The sequence below is a fragment of the Poecilia formosa genome, unplaced genomic scaffold (assembly GCF_000485575.1).
Source record: "Poecilia formosa unplaced genomic scaffold, Poecilia_formosa-5.1.2 Scaffold532, whole genome shotgun sequence".
Classification (NCBI taxonomy): domain Eukaryota; kingdom Metazoa; phylum Chordata; class Actinopteri; order Cyprinodontiformes; family Poeciliidae; genus Poecilia; species Poecilia formosa.
This window is the reverse complement of record NW_006800471.1, coordinates 264,991-272,075: the sequence shown is the minus strand read 5'-3', so window position 1 is coordinate 272,075 and position 7,085 is coordinate 264,991.

The following is a 7,085-nucleotide window of genomic DNA, read 5'->3' as shown; positions in this document are numbered from 1 at the left end:
CTGCACTGCTGCTAAGAGGACGGCTCTGCAGAGGGTGGTTAAGGCTGTACAGAGGGCTGTGGGGAGCAGCCTTTCCTTTACGATAGACTTCCACACATCAAGATGCAGGAGGAATGTGGTCTGCATCATGAAGGACTCCACCCATCCTGCACACAGACTGTTCCAGCTGTCCCCCTCAGGCAGGAGGCTGAGGAGCATCCAGAACAAAACCACCAGGCTGAGGAACTGTTTCTCCCCTTCAGCCATCAGACTGCTGAACTCAAGCTGCACCAAATGCAGCTTCTCTACATAGATTAGCTACACACAGACTACACATATCTCTTAAATTTCTTTGTTGTTCATCTGTTTATTTAATTATTTATCTACTTATTTTTTAGTGTAGTGGATTTCTTGATCTGAGACCCAAGTACAAATTTGGTACCACAAACTATCAAGGAAATATGACAATAAAAAATCCTTTGAATTCTTGAACCCTTGAATCCTTGAATCCTAATTTATTGATATGGATCTGTATATATATGTCTGAACAAGTGAACACAGCCACTCTGTGTAATGGCTGTTTTCAAACCAAAGCACCTTTCCCTTTTGTTGAAACCATTATCCACATCCAAGGGAATCTACTGGCTTGCGTTGATGCTCATCAATTGCTGTCTAACTAAAAGCGGTTGGAGAGCGCCATCTTTCTGTTTTTAGTGTAAAAAAAAAAAGGCAGCAAATTTCATGTCCAGCCTTTACCTGTCCAAACATAGGCTGTTTTGTAGAGATTAGCTTTGCTATTAGTCCCAGGTTATCCCTATTATTTACCAAGCCAGTCACACCAGCAGGGAATTTGCAAAGACAATAGGGACATTTTTTAATGGGGAGCCTGGCAATGACCTGGATGAAAAAGACAAAGGATGGGATTATTCCTTTGAACTTTAGGGCTGGAGCTGTGACAATAGAGGCTGAGATCTTAAAAGAGCAATAATGAAATAGAAACTACCAGCCTGGAACTGATCATATTCCGCAAATTCACTAACTACACTCATTTAAATTATTGGTATGTTGACTCCATGGTTACAAGGTAGAGGTGAGTGTGTGCCACCTGTAGTGCTGAACTTGAACAGGGCATCCCCCGACTGACAGTTGTTCAACTTTTCTATCAGATATGAGTGATCCCTAGTGAAAAAAATACTTTAGTATATTTCACACATACTTGCATTTGCACAAGTACATTTTAAGTATACTAAGTATTAAGTGTACTTCCTATAAATATATGCAAAGTATACTAAAAGCATGCTTGTACCAATTTTGACATAACTTTAAACACACTTAAATATTATTGTACCAAAATACACTTTTAAGAAATATATTCAATAAAAGTATACTTTAAGTGAACAGAATATGTATTTGCTCATGAAACAATATGTGTTTACAGATATTGTGTGTATATTTTAAAATGCTGTGCCTTGCAAAAGTATTGGGCCCCTTGAACTTTTCAACCTTTTGCCACTTTTCAGGCTTCAAACATAAAGAGCTAAATTTTTTATTATTTTGTGAAGAATCGACAACAAATGGAACACAATTGTGAGGTGGAACGAAATTTATTGGATATTTTCAACTTTTTTTAGCAAATAAAAAAACTACAAAATGGGGTGTGCAATATTATTCGGCCCCCTTGCGTTAATACTTTGTAGCCCCACCTTTTGCTGCGATTACAGCTACAAGTCACTTGGTTTTGTCTCTATCAGTTTTGCACATCAAGAGACTGAAATTCTTGCCCATTCTTCCTTGCAAAACAGCTGGAGCTCAGTGACGTTGGATGGAGAGCGCTTGTGAACAGCAGTTTTCAGCTCTTTTCACAGATTCTCAACAGTAAAAACTGGCGTCTTTCCAACACGAAGTGCTTAATAAACATGATTTTATTTAAGAAGAATCAGAATCAGAAGAATTTATTGTCATTGTCAGAAAGACAACAAAATTGCAGTTTCAGTTACAACTATCCATTGCACAACAACATGAGGAGGCCGGGGGGGATGGGACGGGGATAGTTGGCTGAGGCCTAGCAGCCTGACAGGCGCCGCCCTTGCAGGATCAGGTAAGGAGAGGGGGAAAAAAATTAAATAATTGGACAGAATTTTTCGCCTTATTAGTCTACCATTGCTCTTTCATACATTTTATTCATTGTTAACTTTCAGGACCCTGTGATGGACTGGTGACCTGTCCAGGGTAAACCCTGCCTCTCATCTGATGACTGCTAGAGATGGGCACCACCTGCCCCTTCACCACCCTGCAAGGATCAATGTGTTCAGATCATGGAAGGAAAGATTTTAAGGTAGTTTGTCTCCTTAAGTTCACACTTAAAACAGCTTCATAGTTGATGCCAACATCAGCTGATTCCATGACATTGCTGATTATTTTTTTACAGGCAAAGAAGACACCCAGAAAGGTTTTTCCACCCAGGCATCTGGTCCCAATCATCGTCAGTTCTGATGATGTCACATTTGTGGATGTTGTGGACTTGCCATGTGGCAAGTCCACAACATCTTAAAATTGTCATGTTTTTTTCTTTGCCGTTTTTCTGTTCTCTTTAAAGTACAAATGCTCTTTTTAATTGCTCTATTGTTTTATTATTTTTTGTAGGTTTTTGTAAAGTGCAGTGAATGAGAATGTTCTGTCGTTGATTCTCAGTCTTCTTAGGAAGGAGAAATGTCAGTTTGTCTGGAATATTGTGACATTGTATTAAAACAATACTCTGTCCTTGGTGAAATATTTTTCACAATTCATCTAAAGTGTACCTGTTTTTATATTGTGTTAATCTTCATAAGCATGTTGTCTGTAAACTTTGAATGTATTGACAATTTGTATAATTCTGTGATAGTACATTGGCAATGTATTCTTGATAAATGGTAATATATTGAAAGCACAATGTAATTTGTTTTACTTGTGAAGTGTGTTGTAATTGATCCTTCTGTGTTCTGGTACCTGATGTGTTTGCAGTACTGTGGTGTGTATGAAGCATGTCATATACAAAGCGGCAAAGCAGAATAATAAAGACATTAAGTAACTAAACAGTTATTTCATTAACAATTATAATAAACCAAAAGTGTAATTGTAGCATACTGTAATCACACTACTAATATATAAAATATGTAATGCCAATATACTTAAAATACATTTTAAATATATTTTAAATGTAATTTGATCACAAAAATAGTACACTCAGAATATACTAATCAAGCATGTTTAAAATATATACAAAGTTGTATACTTAAGGTATATTAATTAATTGTAATTAAATTGTAGAAAATCACAATTTAAAGTGTACTAAGAGTACTATCACATACTTCTTTGGAACAACTCAGTTAGTGAGAACTATTCTTTATTCTTTACAACGTTCTTGCTTAATATTCTCTGCTCACACCTCAACAGCTACTGTTATTTTTTTTATTAAATAAGGTTCATTTGAATTAATTGAATACAATAGAATATACACCCATTTAGAAACATAAATGGGTGTATATTTTTTATATTTAAAGGAGCTTTCTGTGTTTCTACCAAAGCAGCTCACGTGTCTTTTTCTTTAATTGTTCTTCTAAATGACAAATATCAGGCCCAGATGTTATTAATGCACACAGCACTTGGTAGAAAATAACAATTTTGTTTTTGTTGTCCATGTGTTTGAATGCTTAATCCACATTTTCACAATATGCAAATAACTCAAAATGCCCAGAGTAGAATTGTTCATGATCATAAGTGAGTTAAGAAAGTTTTATTTTCATTTCGGGTTGCATGGATTAAGATGTTTTGCTATTGTGGGGCAATTTCAAGTTAAGTGAATGTTAAAGGAATTAAATGGTCTTCAGCCTGAAAATGTTTGAGAAACGCTGATCTAGAGTCAACCACAACCACATTTATTACAGCTGGAAACTACTGACCAGGCCTCAAATTGTGTGTGGTAATAGACTGAACCTTCAGAGCCACATAAAAACAGTTACAAAGTCAGCTTCTTTCATCTGAAGAACATTTCCAGGATTAAAGGACTAATGTAATGCAAGATCTAAAGAAACTCATCCATCCATTTATCTTTGGTGGATAAGACTGGTTGAAAAGATTGGTTTCTTGTGTAAATACTGGCCAACTGCTGACCATCCAATATTAGGGAAACTGGGGCCAATTTATTTGCCACCCAATTTATCGATGCAATGGAGTTTGTTCAATATTTGCATTAGATGAGTGTAATTACATTTGCATTCTCCACAAGTTGGTGAGACTTCTGAATGACAGAAGTCTATTTGTGGGAAAGCTTACCACCTCAAGACGTTGGCTCATTTACAATATTGTCTTCAGGAAGACTAAAGGTATCTGTTCAGAACTTTTAAAGATGAAATGCAGCCTCTTGTCATAGAGACACATCCCACATGAATAACTATTAGACAATGGAATAAAAACTGCATAGGGATATAGGCAGTAAAAAATAGGTCCAAACATATTTTAGCCTTTCATGTGGAGTTACTCTCACAACCAGTAGAAGTTTTAATCAGATTTTACCAAAATCAAATGAATGCGCTGAAAAAAAAAAGTACTGTACACCAGATACAATATGAGTATCTGCTCAGGTGCAGCTCGGGTTTGGTCAATTATTTAACAAGAACTCGGTCATTTAGTTTTAAAACATGGTGTACAGAACTCTTTTACATAAAAAAAGAGTTCCGTACACTTTAAATATGGAAAAGTCACATTTAGTGAATTGGATGTTGAGTCTTCAATAAGAAGAGTTGATTATGAGTTGATAGCTATGTTAAAGCTTTGCCACTAGATGGTGGCAAAGAAAAAGACTATATCTGCTTTGGAGCCAATTTATTAAAAATAGCACCTCATGTCATGTTATGGTGCCAATTTAGATAGAAAAAAGTGTCTAACTCACAGGCAGGCAATCCTTCCTGAAAAATATAACATTAAATATAATGTAATGAGAGAAGATTACAGACCTGATAGCATTCATGTGAACTAAAGACATTATTTCAGAGGAGTCCAGGAAGCTGCCTGTGCTTTGTTTTACAACACTACTTCCTCACTATTAGATTAGCACAGATTAGACTAAATAAGGATTAACAGAGATCCATTTAACAGGAGGCCTGCAAAGTGAACCTGATGAGGCCTCTGAAGCATTTCTGAGCTGGGAGGGTTGAGGAGGCAGGGGGTTTGAAATCAGTTCATTGCAAGAGGTGCATTTGATTAATTAGTGTTTGCCCAAAGACATTTTAATTATTAGCACTTTTAGTGGTAATAAATAGTATAGTGACCTTCTTACTTTGATTAGCCAGTGGCCTACTACTGATGACCCAGAATACTGAAAGTAATAAAGATCCATCATTCTCAGCTGTGTCATGGTTCTATGCTCTGTATTTGAGGCAGCTTTCCACAAAATTGTTAGACCAAGCTTGATGTACTCTTGGCATCAAACTAAACTATTGGTTTACTCATGGTGGTACTGGTTGCTGTAAAAGAGGAGAAAATGTGCTGAAACCACCGTCTTCAAATTGGTATCAGGCAAAATGAAATCGGCAGGTCAGGCTTTTTAAAGATCGGTAACTGGGGATCTGCCAGAAAACTGCAATCAGTGCAGCCCAATGCAAGATGGAATACATACACACATATTTGTGACCATTGATGTCAGTAACGCGTTAACGTGTTACTGACATCGGACCACTTTTTTCAGTAACGAGTAATCTAACGCGTTGCTATTTCAAATCCAGTAGTTGGACTACAGTTACTTATAGAAATCACTTTGCATTACTGTGCGTAACTATTTTCTTTTGTAATTTAATGACATGTTTGGTTACCTGACTCTGGTGCAGGACAATTACAAACACAACAACACAATCAAAGGTAAGTCTAAAGCAGGGGTGCCCAAAGTCGGTCCTCGAGGGCCGGCATCCTGCATGTTTTAGTTCTCTCCCTGGTTTAACGCACCTGGTTCAAATGATGGCTCATTAGAGGCCCAAGAAGAACATTGACATACTGAACAGGTTGTTACTACCACCAGGGAGAAAACTAAAACATGCAGGATGCTGGCCCTCGAGGACCGACTTTGGGCACCCCTGGTCTAAAGTTTATTTCGAACTGCAGCCGGGACAGACAGGTGAACAGGCGGCAACAGGCAGGAGGTGAGGACCGGTCGGGATTCGCTCTGGTGGGAAAAGGTGAGTTACTGATACGTCGTCTGAATGGGAGATCAATGTGCAACAGAGAAGAGGCTGATCTTACTGTTGGTGGAGATGAGGTGATCCTGGGGGGAAAAGGGATATCCACTGAGACCGAGATGCGACTCTCCAGATGCTGTCTTCCAAGCTTAGGAGAGGAGGCGAGAGACCGTTGGAGGGTGGGCAGGCAGGCGAGCGGGTTGATCAGGGTTGATCCAGCAGCGAAGGTGGGCAGATAGGAAGAAGCCAGGCAGGAGATGGGAAGCAGCTATCAGCATGCAGCTGATGGGGATGCCACCGGGAGGGAAACAGAACCAGCAAAGGTTCGACTCGGACCAGGAACGAGAACTCTGAGAGGAAAGAAAAAAGGACAGGTACTAAGTTACAAACGAGACTAAGACTCACTAGTATCTGTTACCAGGAAGCTCAGGTACCACTAGATACGTAGAACCATCTGGCATCTGCCACCAGAATCCAGCTCCTATTTAACTGCTCCTCCTGATAAGATGATGAGCTGCAGCTGGCTACGCCTGTCTGACACACTCTGCAGGAGAGAAGGTAGGAGACGCACACACTCACAGCACTCAGCTCAGTGGATATGACAGTACCCTACCCCCCTCTTAATGGACGCCTCTCAGCGGACAACCAGCGGTAGAAGCAGATGACCCCTCAAAAGAAGAGATGAGACCAGAGTCCAAAATAAAAGAACGGGGAATCCAGGACCGATGTTCCGGTCCATACCCCTCCCAGTCCACCAGATATTGATGGCCACGCCCACGAGGGCGGACCGCAAGAATGCGCCGGACAGAAAAGGAAGGATGACCAGCCACCAGTGTTGTGTTCAAGACCACCTAACCCGAGACCAAGACAAGACCAAGACCAGAGTGTATCGAGACCGAG